Genomic DNA, 13,859 nt, shown 5'->3' with positions numbered 1-13,859 from the left:
CAGGAGGAATCTTCACTTTTATCTCAATGTGAATATTGAAAACATAGTCATTGGAAACACCTAGCAAAAAGAATTTTCATTAAGTTTACGACAATATGAGATTCAAAGAGAGGTCAGATGGGACTTTGTTGCCCCTGACCCTCAAGGCAGTTCTGACCCTTGCAATCGGGATAGTTTGGCAGGACAAGCCCTGCTTGGTACCCCACTGTGGGGACCTGCAGGGGGCTCCAGAGGGGAGTCAGGTCTCCAGAGACAGCGCCTAGAGCAAGCATGCAGGGTGGGAGGCCCACATTCATCACTCCCCCAGAGCCTCAGCTGGTCTGTGTTGGACAGCTGGGGTGGCACTAGGTTCCTATCAGGGAAATTCAGAGCCAGGTGGCCGGGACCAGAGGTTAGGGAGGTGACCAGCTGAGCAGAGAACTGAGCTGAGACCAGGAAGGGATAGGCACAAAAGGCAGGAGCGTGTGAGCCAGTTTCTACACCTGGCACCTGGGCATGCATGGCCCTGGCACGTTTGCAGAAGCCTGGCTTGATTTGTATCCATCAGTGGCCAAGGAGGCTTAGTCCCTGGGCAGGGCTCCTGGCTTTCACAGGGGGCAGGCCAGGGTGGGTTCTGGGTCCTGCATGGAGGCTGGAGGTTCTGGCAGACCCTGTGCTTTGGAGGGCCAGGCTAGGGGTTTGGAAGGAGCCCAGCTCAGGCAGTCCTCTGCTCTGGCTCCCCTTTGTCCTCCGGGGGCCAGGAGAGTGGTGGGGAAGATAGTGATGGTGCAGAGCCGGGCCTGGATGGAGCAAGGCCTAGGCAGGTGGGTCAATTGCGTGTGGGTGCCTGCAGTACTTCAGGTGCCTCGGGGTGGTGGTGGGGGGACAGGACCTACCTGGAGGCAGTCGTAAAGCTTTCTGGCAAGCGTGGGCCTCTCTGGGAATCTGTGAAAGTCTTTAGAAAATTGATTGACTTATTTATTACTTCTCTATGTTATGAACCAAGTTGCTGATAGGAGGCAGGATTTTAGCCCATGGGACTTGGCAGCTGGAATCATGACACTTTAGGGCTGGGGATGTGGCTTGGGGGTAGCATGCTTGCCTAGCATGCATGAGGGCCTGGGATCGATCCCCAGTACTGCCAAAATACATGTATATACCTACATATCTTATGAGTGTGAATGGCCCAACTGACCCCATGGTCAAGGCCATGGGCTCTGCACAAAGGGCCCCTGGATGTCTCAGAAGTTTCCATCCCAGCTCAGGGAACTCTTCCTGGTCTCTTTGCCCTCCTGCCAGCTCCCAAGGCCTCCATAGTGGCTAGGACACCTCCCCAGGGACACCCTGTGGCCTCCTGCTTCCCGTCCTTGGTTGGATTTGGTAACCATGTTGGGGTGACTATTTGGTTCTTCGGCCCTGGAGACCTTTGGCCCTGCCTCTGGGAATTTAAAAATCCATACCCAACCCCCAAACCGGGCTCCCTGAAGGGACATTGTGAAGGGAGGCCAAACATGGGGTTCCTTTGCTCAGAAGCCTTGGCTGGGCCCCCTTGTGCCCAGGTGTGCGGGCACTTAGGTGACACTCCCATGACACTCCTGGTTCCCCGTCCTCTGGTGTCAGCTTCATCTTTGGACCGGTCTCCAGTGGTTCTGGTTTGATGTCGGCACACTTCCTTCCCAGAAGCCCCCAGTAAATCTTGTGTCATTGGCCTGATCTGTGTCAGGTCCTCAGTCCTGAACCAATGGCGGTGGCTGGATATGGGACCTGTGGACAGGCCCAAGACAAATAGGGCCTGAAGCTGCAAGTGGGCAGGTTAGCTGAGGCAAGGAGAAGGGGCAGTGGATTCCAGGAGCTCAGACTCTGCATGTCCACTCCACAGTGGTCTCCAGAAAGGGCATGAAACCAGGAAACTTAAGTGGACATAAACTATGAATAGGTGTGTATGTGAGTGCGTGTGTGTGCGTGTGTGTGTGTGTGTGCAGTGTAACATGCTCTTGGACTTCCCAGCCTCCAGAGTCAAAGCCAAAATAAACCTCTTTATAAACCACCCAGTTCCACATATTTGACTGAGACACAGGATTTCCAGGGGCCTGGGACAGTCTCAGGCAGGGAGCAGCAAGTGTCACAGGCAAGTTGGGGACATGGGGTTGGCAGAATTGGAGAAACTCGTGGAGTCCAAGCTCTTGCTGAGGAGCCTGAATCTCAGGAGAGAGAGAGAGGCCAGGGAAGAGATGAGTGGACCCAGCCTGGAGGGAAGTAGAAGGAGGCTCAGGGAAGAGCCATTAAGAGAAGGAAGATGTGTTGAGGGCATCTTTGAGGAAGATGATAAGGGGCTGTGGAATTCCTTCCCTTAGGAAGACCTTTGGCCAAGGGGACAGTCAGGATGGCGGCATTGCCAGCCTGCTCTTGGGTCTTTGGGGCTTCGTGGGCAGGGACTGCTATGGGCAGGGACAGGCAGGCTGCCGCTATGAGATTGCAGGCCCTGACTCTGACTCTGCAGGAGAGCAGACCACTGAGGGAAGGCCCTTCTCAGAGTGATTAAAAAGGATAATTAACGAGGCCAGAGGAAGGTGCCTTCCCGACGGCCCCTGATTACAGATGAAGACCCAGGCTGGTGGAGGGAGAAGGGGAGACGGGACATTTTTCCTTCTCCCACGCAGCCAAGGTCAAGGATGGCTGTGGAGTCTTGCTCAAGGCCAGGCTTTGACTCCTAGGGTGGGTGGAGACTAAAAGGCCCTGCTGTCCTCCCTGCCAGTCAACTCTAGGCATTTATTTCATGTCCCCATTGTGCCCTTCCCATGTGACCTGCCAGGGGGTGGGTGGGCAGGAGCCACAGCTTTGCCTTGAAGGTGACAAGCTTATGGTGGGCCAAGGTTCACACAGAGACCATCTCAGGGTTCTTCCTTCTGGGAGCTTGATAACATCACCACGTTCTTATTTTGGTAGATCAAGAGGACACTGGGTTTCCATAGAGCAGTCTTGTAATGGGCTGAGAACTTTCTGGAAGGTCATCTTCCGTTATGAGCTGATGACCCACATCTGTGCCTTCGGGGCAGTGTTTCTACCCATCTTCAGCGATGGGCATCTTCCCTCATGCCATGGGCACCTCAAACTTCAGGTCTGTTAAACCTGTATCATTCCCTGGACTCTTCCTCTGCTCTTGGGGCAGATGCTGCTCAGTGCTCAGCCAGTACTCATTCCCTCCACCTTCCTAACTGAACCATGATGTTGTCTAGGGAACCAATATACTTCCCTAAAACCTCATTACTCTAGATTTCCTTGCAGCTATCAGTAAGTAGCTTTATAATCGGGCCAATGAGATGATTGACATCCCTTCCCTAGTAAGAAGTCAAAACTTTGCTAAGAGAATGGCTTTCACCTCCTTTTCCTGCCTGGAGAGAGGGCTGGAGGTGCAGCAGCCATTTTGGGATGTAGGCACATGCCTCTGCAGGTGGCCATAAAAACAACTCACTGAGGATGGCAGAGGGCAAAGGTGGAGGCATTCAGAATGTCTAGTCCAACCTGGTCGTCTGTCCTTCTGACATATTTGTGTGAAACAAACAAACAATCTGTTACTTGAGGCCTTCCTGAATACTCCCTTGTCCTTTCCTCATGTCCTCTGATTTGACTTCCTAGAGAATTCTGGATCTGCCTCACCACCCAGACCCAGGCTTGCCATCCATTTCCTGTGCACCCACTGGGGTCCTGCTGCCAGGGTGATTCCTCTGAAACTTATTTCTGACCTTAGCATGCCTAGGTTTGAACCCTTCAATAGTCCCCATTTCCCACACAAGTCCAGACCCCTTAGTGAATCCTTCCTGCTCTGGCCCCTAGGCACACATTTTCTGCCCCTCTCTGCCTGGCATGGCCTGTCCCAGTAACACTGCTGAGCCTCATGCCTCTTCCCACTGTAACTTTTCTCTCCTATGCTGTGGCTGAGCAGGCCTCAGGGATGTTCCCTCTCTGTCTGTCCCAGGTGACTCCTACTTCTTTGTAGGACACAGAGCCTCTGTGGGGAATGGCTTCCTCTTCAGCACTCACCTGTCTAGAAGGCATTTACGCTCTGCATGCACCTATTTGAGCCTCCTGCTCCTCTGCCCCTCCTGCTTGGATGCTGACTCCCTGTGCAGCCCCTGGCCCCTGGCCAGGGTCCCAGTGAGCAAATAAATGCTGGGTTTTGCTCGGATGGGTCCCTGCCATAGGCTCACCCTCCACTTACTGCAGAAGCCACAGGGCACTGTACACTAAAACCTGGAAAAACTACTTATAATCCCCTCACTCCACCCCAAAACCATTTTTCACTTTTGCCGGTAGATTTATAAAAACTCAAGGCCAGGCTCTGGCATCTCCCTTGGTCATGACTGACCTGGTTAGATTTGATATCCACATCTCAGTCTCAACCTGTGTCCCAGCAGGGGCTGCACCTGCCATCCAGACTGGGCCAAGCGCAGGGAACGAGCCCTTGCAGTACTCAGAACCCACCATGTGACCCCAGAAACCTATTAAAGCCCTCAAACCCAGTTTCCACATCTTTAAGTAGGGAGTTTGGATGACAAGATGTGTTATAATAAAATTGCTAAATTCTGCCTGCAGAGCCCTGGGGCCCATCACCATAAGCTCAGATATTTTTTTGGAATGTTAGTTTTCCCCAATTTTGGTTCCCCAAACCCCCACTATTTTCCTACATGCTAATCTTTCTCTATTTTGTTTACAAAAGTTATTTTAAAATCTTGTTTATGTATATATTTTTATCAGTGCATTACAATTGTACGTAACGGTAGAATTCGTTGTTACATTCTCATAGAAGCACACGAGATAATCATATAATTTGGTCAGTTTCATTTCCCAAGCTAACAAGTATTTTGAGAGACCATGAGATCTGGCAGCACAGATTAACATTCTAAGATGTGTAGCCATAATTTTTTAAGCCCATGATAAACATCCGTCCTAGTGAACGTTGGTCTTTCAAAATAAGGGTGTGTATGTGTGTGTGTGTGTGTGTGTGTGTGTGTGTGTGTGTGTGTATCCTTATTCTAACAAAAGGCTGCAATTGTTCAGCACATTCTAGAATTTCTTGTCTAGGACACATCTCCAGGTATGTGGTGGCAGTGCTGTTTGGATGCCATCCATGCTGAGAAATTGTTATCTTCTGTCAGGAAATTCAATTTTGGAGTCATAGAAAGAAAATAATTTTTAGTTGAAAGTTGTTTAGCATTTGAAGTTGGGATGGATTTGATTAGGAGGAAGCCAAAAAAAAATCCTTTAATGGAAATGAAATATCATCTGCTGGGAAAAAAAAACAAAAACCTACCCTTAAAGAGCATGTTTGGTGCCCCTGGCCCTGCAACCCTGGCCTGGGTGGGGGGAGTCAAAGGACCAGTCAGTCTGTATGAAAAAGAAATGGTAATTGTGCTTCTGTCTATGGGGGACAGACAGGGAGTGGGTGTGAGGATCCCCCAAAATGGAGAGGGGGGAGAATCAAGAGGAGAATCTGGAGGGAGAGATGGGGGTCCAGGAGGGAGGCTGAAGGATGTGCCTGGGGGGGCCAGGCTGCGGGAATGATGTATCCTGGCAGCAAATGGGGGCTGAGGACTGATGCTCAGTTTGAAGCTGGTTCCGTTCTGTGCTGGGTTGAAAAGTTCCATCGTCCACTGTAAATCTTGAGTGTATCAATGTTGTGTTAAAGAGATGGGGACAAGGGACTGACTCCATGTTGGAGCTGACACAAAGCAGGGAAGGGCTGATTTGCAGAGAGGAGAGCATTTGCTGAGAGCAAATGTCACACCACCATCTCCCAGCCACTTGCTTGGCAAATCTCTTCGGAGATAGGGAGGCGGGAAGTGAAATCTTCACATTATGAGGATTTTGTTGAATGAATGGGACCTTTTTACTTGGGAACAAAGAAGAACATGATCCTGGAAGGTGCAAGGACCCAGGGCCAATGATAAGGCAGGTGTTTGGGTTGTACTCAGGCACTTGGAAATAAATGTAGAGGTGGCTCACAGCTGGGCTCTGGGGTGAGAAGCATCTAAACTTTATGATGTGACATTGTCTTGAGCTGCAGTTTCATTTCCTATAACTCACAGAGTTGCTGGGTTCATTAAGAAATCTTACAATGCCATTTTTTTTTTTGGTAACGGGGATTGAACTCAGGAGCACTCGACCACTGAGCCACATCCCCAGCCCTATTTTGTATTTTATTTAGAGACAGGGTCTCACTGAGTTGCTTAGTGCCTCGCTTTTACTGAGGCTGACTTTTATCCTCCTGCCTCAACCTCTCGAGCCGCTGGAATTACAGGTGTGCACCATGGCATCTGGCTACAATGCAATTTTTTTAAAAAGATAAAATCAAACATATATGCATATATCATTCAAACAGAACAATTTTCATATTTTGTTTTGCTTCTTTTGGGTGCTGGGACTGAGACTCTCTCATGCATCCTAAGCATGTGCTTTATCACTGAGTTACACCCCTGGTGCCAAGGTTCACATTTTATTTATCTAATTAACGAGGAACCAGCAAGGTGCTATATAGGCTGTTTAAAGGAGAACTGGATTTATAGAGGTTTACATTCTCCAGGGGACAAGATTCATGCTCACTGCCTTGGTTAGGAATCACATGCATCACCAAGAAGAGAAAGTGCCTATAATCCCTGCCATCCTGTGGGACCTGACACTGTCTCTACAGGATGGCATGACGGCTCCTGTCCCCAGGGAATCAGACAATGCCCAGAGTCCATTAGACAACATCTAGAATTCTATCAAAGGGACACTAGGGAAGTTTTAGCCCATTAAAAATCTCTCATGATTGTTTTATTAAATGGGAAGATCCTAATAATCTCAAGATCATAATAATCTCCAAAATTTATTCTTTTTTTTTTTTTTGAGAATTTTTAATATTTATTTTTTTTTAGTTCTTGGCGGACACAACATCTTTGTTGGTATGTGGTGCTGGGGATCGAACCCGGGCCGCACGCATGCCAGGCGAGCGCACTACCGCTTGAGCCACATCCCCAGCCCCAAAATTTATTCTTGATCACAAAATGATGGGTCTAATTAGGTTTGGCCTGAACACTTAGGGTGCAGCAAGAAAGTGCGTGACTCTATAGGCCTCCTCGAGACTATTTTCAAGTCTAGAGAGCTGTGCGACAGGCAGGCCCTGGATAAGCTCTTCCAAATGTTTGCATGAGCTTGAATTTTGGGTTATGGTTTTGATGCTGGAGATGAAATCTTGGATGATTTCCTCTCTTCTCAAAATTCCCCAAATTAAATGAAGCTCTTGACCTGCAGAGAGCTATCTTCTTTGCCACCTGTGAGACAGAGACTTTAAGTCAGGGGCCCAGGTATTCTTCCTTGAGGGTTTTGTGGCATTGAGTCAGTCTATAAAGTGGCTCATCATACCACTTTATGATGAGAATTCTTCCCAATATGACATACTAAATATGGCCCTTAGGTGACGTGCAATTATGTACTAGTGAAAAGAGTAATTTCTTATTAAATCTATGAAAGTAACTATATTTCCATGAAAAAGTTAAGGAGACTAAGTGAGTTTTTGAATTCTGGGAGATCAGTAAGAATCAGATATCATTGAGGTTTTTTTTTTTTTGGCACTGGAGATTGAACCCAGTGTTGCAGGGCAGGTCGCTCAGAAAACACACCAAGTCCAGTTTTGTCCAAATGGAAGAGTCTTTATTTATCTGGCTAGCCAATGACTGCTCCCCACAGGACCCACAATCATCTCTGCAAGGAATAGGCCAGAGCTTGAGTATTTTAGGATATTTAAAAGCAAAAACCACACCCGGGTTGACATAGCTGCAAGCAAGCAGGTGCAGAAGCTGAGATGGGCAGTCAGCGAGACAATGCAATGGGTACATTGGTATTTCCTGCAGGACTTTCCAGGTTGGCATAGCAGCAAGCAAGCAGAAGGGAAGGGGGTCAAAATGACCCTAGTTCAGTACAAGTTAGAGAATGGTTACTAATGTCTGGACAATCAATCTCTGATAAAGTACATTGCCCAAGAAAAATGGAAACCAAAGAGAACAATTTTACATTGTATAAGAATTGCTATTTTATGTTGCCAAGTATATTATGCTAGGTAACTATTAATGGGTACAGAGGCAGGGCTTTCCCATGGGAGAAGCATTTCTTCCATGATATGGAGTCTCAGGGTAAAATGGAGTATGTTTGGTCATTGCCCGTGTAGCCTTGCCCATAACACTAGGTCCTTTCACACGCTAGGCAATTGCTCTGCCATTGAACTACATCCCCAACCCTGGATCCTGGGCAAAAGGCTACCTTCAGGAAGCTGCTGCTCTGAACTGAGAGGACCTGGAATCCTGGCTCCACCTGTGTGAAAGTGGCCTGAGTGAGGTCAGCCCAGTGGTCTGTCTGCCTGAGATGATTTACCCAAGCCCCTTTTGCAGGTGTACTCTGGCCACCCTTGTTTGCTGAAGATAGGGCACCTGGTCAGTATCTGATGGCAGAGCTTGCAGATGCATGACAGAGCAAACAAAAGTTGACTTGTAGATTATAAGAATAGTGGTTAATTTACAACAGCAACCAGTAACCTACAAATGCAGGAGAGTGAAATCTCTATCGGGAATTTTCTATGAGTTCTGATCAATGTTTCTGTCAGGGTAAAACAGCTTACAGGTAAGGGCACTGACAAGCTGCAGGCCTTCCCAGAAAGCATGTGATGAATGAAATATTTCTATAAATGACATTTTATGGGCTGGGGTTGTAGCTTAGGCTGGGGTTGTAGCTCAGTTGGCAGAGCATTTGCCTTGCACGTGTGAGGCACTGGGTTCGATCCTCAGCACCACATAAAAACAAATAAATAAAATAAAGATACTGTGTTCATCTACAACTAAAAAACAATTTTTAAAAAATGACAATTTACGGATACAAACTTAACCTAGGGGAGGCGGAGTGTTTCTTCGGATGTGACGATTCTTCCCACGCATCCCTGATTAAGGAATAACATAAGTACTTCTAGCATCATTCTTGCTCTTGTTTTATAAGCGGAAAGAGCAAATCTTTATGAATTTTCAGGGGCCTTCTAGGAAGTTTCTTAGAATGTCTTCATTGAATTTATTTTAGTATTTCTAGATTCAAGATCTGAGCTCAGGAAGGAAAAATCAAAAGAATTATTAGAGATATGAGCATTTAGTTCATGGGTGCCCAGAAACAAGGCTTGCTCATCCTTTAGTGACAATAACAGGTTCTAAAGTGAACACAGATGGCAGCATAATTTTCAAGAACTTTACTTTCACAAGCACATGTATGTGTGTGTGTGTGTGTGTGTGTATGTGTTTTAGTAATCAAAGAGTTAATAAAACCAGTGTAAAGCTGTTTTAGTCAGATTTTTTCCTGCTGTGACCAAAAGACCTGACAAGATCAATTTTAGAGGAGAGAAAGTTTATTTGGGGGCTCACAGTTTCAGAAAGCATGTGATGAATGAAATATTTCTATCAATGACATTTTACGGGTCTCAGTGCATAGACAGACGACTCGATTCCTCTGGGTTTGAGGTGAAGCAGAACACTCACTGCAGACAAAATATATACCCTAAAGACACACGCCCAATGACCCACCTCCTCCAGCCACCCCCTACCTGCCTATATTAGATTCAGTTAATTCTTATCAGCAGATTAAGGCACTGATTAGGTTAAGACTCTCTCGTAACCTGATCATTTCACCTCTAAACTTTCTTGTATTGTCTCACACATGAGATTTTGGGGGACACTTTATATCTAAACTATAACAAAAAACACAGAAATCTCTTGATAAGATGCGGACTCTGCTGTCTGGGCAAACTTCATGGATAGTAAAGAACAACCTTTTGTACTATAATCAGTAATCAGTAAGTCAAGCAGCAAACCCTTCAAAGTGAGTGAACTTTGCCCCAATTTTAATATATTTCATGATTTCTTTTCAGACCCAGATGTTATAAACCAAGGAAAATAAAATTCACTTTTCCTTTCTTTTTCCTCCTTCTTCACCAAATCATCTTATATTCTAGAATTAAACTGCTCTTGCCTTAGAGAACAAAACCCTGTACATGGTTGTCTTTCTTGTCTCCATTTCACCTATATGATGATTATCTGAAGTCACCAACTTTCTCTTTCACAGAAAACAACTGGGGAAGTGGGTAGAAAGTTGGGACCTGCCTACCGGGTATTTCTGTAGACTCTAGAGTGCACTAACATACACGTTGGTTCCCCAGTCACACACACCTGTCACTTCTAATAGCACCAAGTGCAAATACCTTTGTCAACATGACTCAAAGGTGAAAATATATAGTTGAAGAACTAAAGCCAAAAATCTCCTATGTGCCTGTGGTTGTCTTTCTTTGTCTCCATTTCACCTATATGATGGTTATCTGAAGCATATATAGTTTTGCTGCTTTTCCAAACTATATATGCTTAAAATAACGCTAGTAATCTGATTGTATCTTATTTAGAAATTTACCTAGACATCCACTGATTATCCATGAATTAGCTTCATATCCGTTCAAGGTTTTAAGTAACCTAAAGATCTTGAAAATTTCTTAAATCTGATATACTATAAAACAGGCTTATAAGTTTGTCTGAATAATAATTCCATTTAAAGTAAATATCGTGGGCTGTGGCTGTGGCTCAGTGGTGGAGTGGTCCCCTAGCATGGACGAGGCACTGGGTTCGATCCTCAGCACCACATAAATGTAAAATAAAGATATTGTGTCCACTTAAAACTAAAAAATAAATAAATAAAAAAGTAAACACTGATTTAAAATGATCATAAACGTAACATTACGTAAGAGTAATGCTAACTTCTTGGTCAGTATATTATTTCAGATTAAGTTCAGATTAAGTGTTATCTTTCATAAAGGTTCAAACCAAATACTTTTATTATACTTAATTTTATTACTTTTATTATACTTGATACTAATAAAGAGAAGGTTTACTTTTTTTTAAAGACTTATAAGGTATTTTCTTTCTTCTTTATTCATTTTAATATATTTAAATTTTCAACTGACACATAATTTTTGGTATGATGTGAAGTTTCAGTACATTTATACAATGTTTAATGATCAGATTAAGATGATTGGCATACCCATCATCTTGAACTCTGTGTGGCTTTTTATTATTTTACTTTTTAGTGTTGGGGTTTGAACACAGTACCTCATGAATTCTAAGCATACATTCTACCATGAGCCCCACGTATCTTTGTTTTTAAAACCAAAATTATTAAGTGAATCCAATTTGCTAGAGATCTGTCTTGATTATGTGAACTTGGATTTATTAAATATTTCTTCACTGATTATGTGTGACTATTTTTTTCGAAGTCTAGCACACTGAAAGTATTAGAAGTCAGGACTATTTGATTTATATAAGAATCTTTTTCCTGGGCTGGGATTATGGCTCACCAAGCATGTGTGAGGCCCTAGGTTCAATCCTCAGCACCACATAAAATAAATAAATAAAATATTGTGTCCAACTACAACTAAAAAAAAAAAGAATCTTTTTCCTATAAACTAAACAGAACAGAGTAACTTTGATTTAGGAAACATAATAATCTGATTTATTAACATATTTTCCACTCATACATAGAGTGGTCAAGTTCCTCGTTATAGACTCACAGATATTTGGATCACAGGCACATAGGAGATTTTTGGCTTTAGTTCTGCAACTTCAGCCAAAACTAAGCACAGAAACACAAACTTTTCTGTCACAGATTCAGAGTGTTCTTCCCAATTGGACACTAAATTCTTAATCTACTTGAGCACAAAATAAATAAAGCAAGAAAAGACAAAATAATGTATTTTCTGTTGTTTCTCACCCAAGAGGGACTAGATCCTTATCATCCATCTGAAGACATTACTCAATGGTCAGATCATAGAGTCAAATTCCCAACCATTGTTGCCAAGAAGGGAGAATCACTTATCCGTCATGCATAAACCAGAAATAAAACAACGCAAGTTCACTGAAGATTAGAGAGAAGTGAGCTGAAGGGTCGTTTTTAGAAAGGTAGAATCCTGACTCTCATGTAAATACAAATGAATGAATGTTAAAGATTGTAATTAACTTTTATTTAGCAAGGGGCCAGTTCACATATTTATATTTACATGCTCCATTGGACAAAATCCATTTGCATCGCTGTGGATACCCTTTGTGTTAAGTTGACAGAACACGTCTGCATTGTCGTTCATAACTTAATTTCTATATCTACAGAGTTGCCAGGTAGCACAGCTGAACAGTCAAAGGTGCTGGGTCCCGTGGCACACTCCTGGAATCCCAGCGGCTCAGGAGACTGAGACAAGAGGATGGCGGGTTCAAAGCCAGCCTCTGCAACTTAGGTTCTAAGTAATTTAGTGAGGACTTGTCTGGAAATAAAATATCAAAAAAGGGATGGGGGTGTCACTCAATGCTCCTGGGTTCAATCCCCAGTACCCCCCAAAAAAAGAAAGAAAGAAAGAAAAGGAAAAAAGCAAAAGAAAGAAAAGATAGTCAAAGACAATTCTTAGAGGGTCCTCTGGACAATAATCAGAATTCCATTACAAGAATAACCCTGCCACTTTTTTCTATTGTGAAATATTTTTCCGGGAAGTGCCTTGGTCATAAAGTAAAGGCTCAATAAATGGCAACTGCTATTGTTAAGCCCAGTGACTAAGAGTGATCAGTTGCTTAATGATATAAGAATACAGCTTCCTGCAGGGAGGTAAAGGAGATTGATCTGTTTTTTTTTTTTTTTTTCTGAAAAGTTGTATGGAATGGTTGCAAATAAAATTTTACCTTAAATATGTTGAGGGAGTTTTACCATCATGAACAATTAGCACTTATGATGAGTGAATGAATGAATGCTATAATGATTTTTAAAATAATCAAACTTTTTTTCTTATTACAGAAATGATTTTAAAAGTTCTTAACAACCAGAATGGCACAGGAAGTGATAATCAAGCGCCAAGGAACCAATGAAAATAGATGTAAGCTTTGAGCCCCTTAGTTATATGTGGCCAGACCAAATTTTTTTTTCCCTGTAAATTTCAACTTGCTCCTTATAGAAAAATCAGAAAATGCCCCAAGTGACCATAGTGTTAGTTGGTAACTTGTGCATATTTTTTGAGATTTTTCTATTTATCTACTTTATTGCTTGATATTTTTCAAATATAGATTCACACCTGCTAATTTGTAGTTAAGTATGTCAACATTAGCTATGTGATGTCTGAAGCACCTTATGTCTGACAGTCTCCTAGGAGCTGTGGGGATCTACCATCCTTCACTGCTCTTATCTATTGGACTCTTAGCCTGTTCCTGATTTTAATTATTATAAACTTCACATCTATAACTTGTTCTTTGTTTATATCCTTATTAATTTCCTTAGGATAAGTTTCCCAAAATGGGATTTCTGGATCAAAGAGCATGCACTTTCAAAAAACATGTTTTATTTTTGGATGGTTCGAGATGAATGGAAAAGTTATGAACACAGTACAGAGAGTTCCCACATATCCTGCACCCAGGTTCCTTTACTATTAACCTCTTACATTAGTATGGAGAATTTGTTACAACAAATAAACTCATGTTATTACACAAGTTATACAATCTATGTTATTATTAATTGAAGTCCCTACTTCATCCAGATTTCCTTAGTTTCCCCTCAATGTCCTTTTTTTTCCTGTCTTATGATCCCATCCAGGATCCCACATTGCATTTAATCATCCTATCTCCCAGTCTCCTTTGGGTTGTGATCTTTTCTCATACTTTCCTTGCTGCTGATGACCTTGAAGATATTGAGGGATCAGATATTTCATAGAAAGTTCCTTCACTGGGATTCATTTGACGTTTTTCTCATGATTAGACTGGGCTTGTGTGTTTTGGAGTTGAAGACCAAAAAGTTAGAGT

Source organism: Urocitellus parryii, chromosome 1 (genome assembly GCF_045843805.1).
Source record: "Urocitellus parryii isolate mUroPar1 chromosome 1, mUroPar1.hap1, whole genome shotgun sequence".
In the NCBI taxonomy this organism is placed as follows: Eukaryota; Metazoa; Chordata; class Mammalia; order Rodentia; family Sciuridae; genus Urocitellus; species Urocitellus parryii.
Note: the sequence above shows the minus strand (reverse complement) of the source record.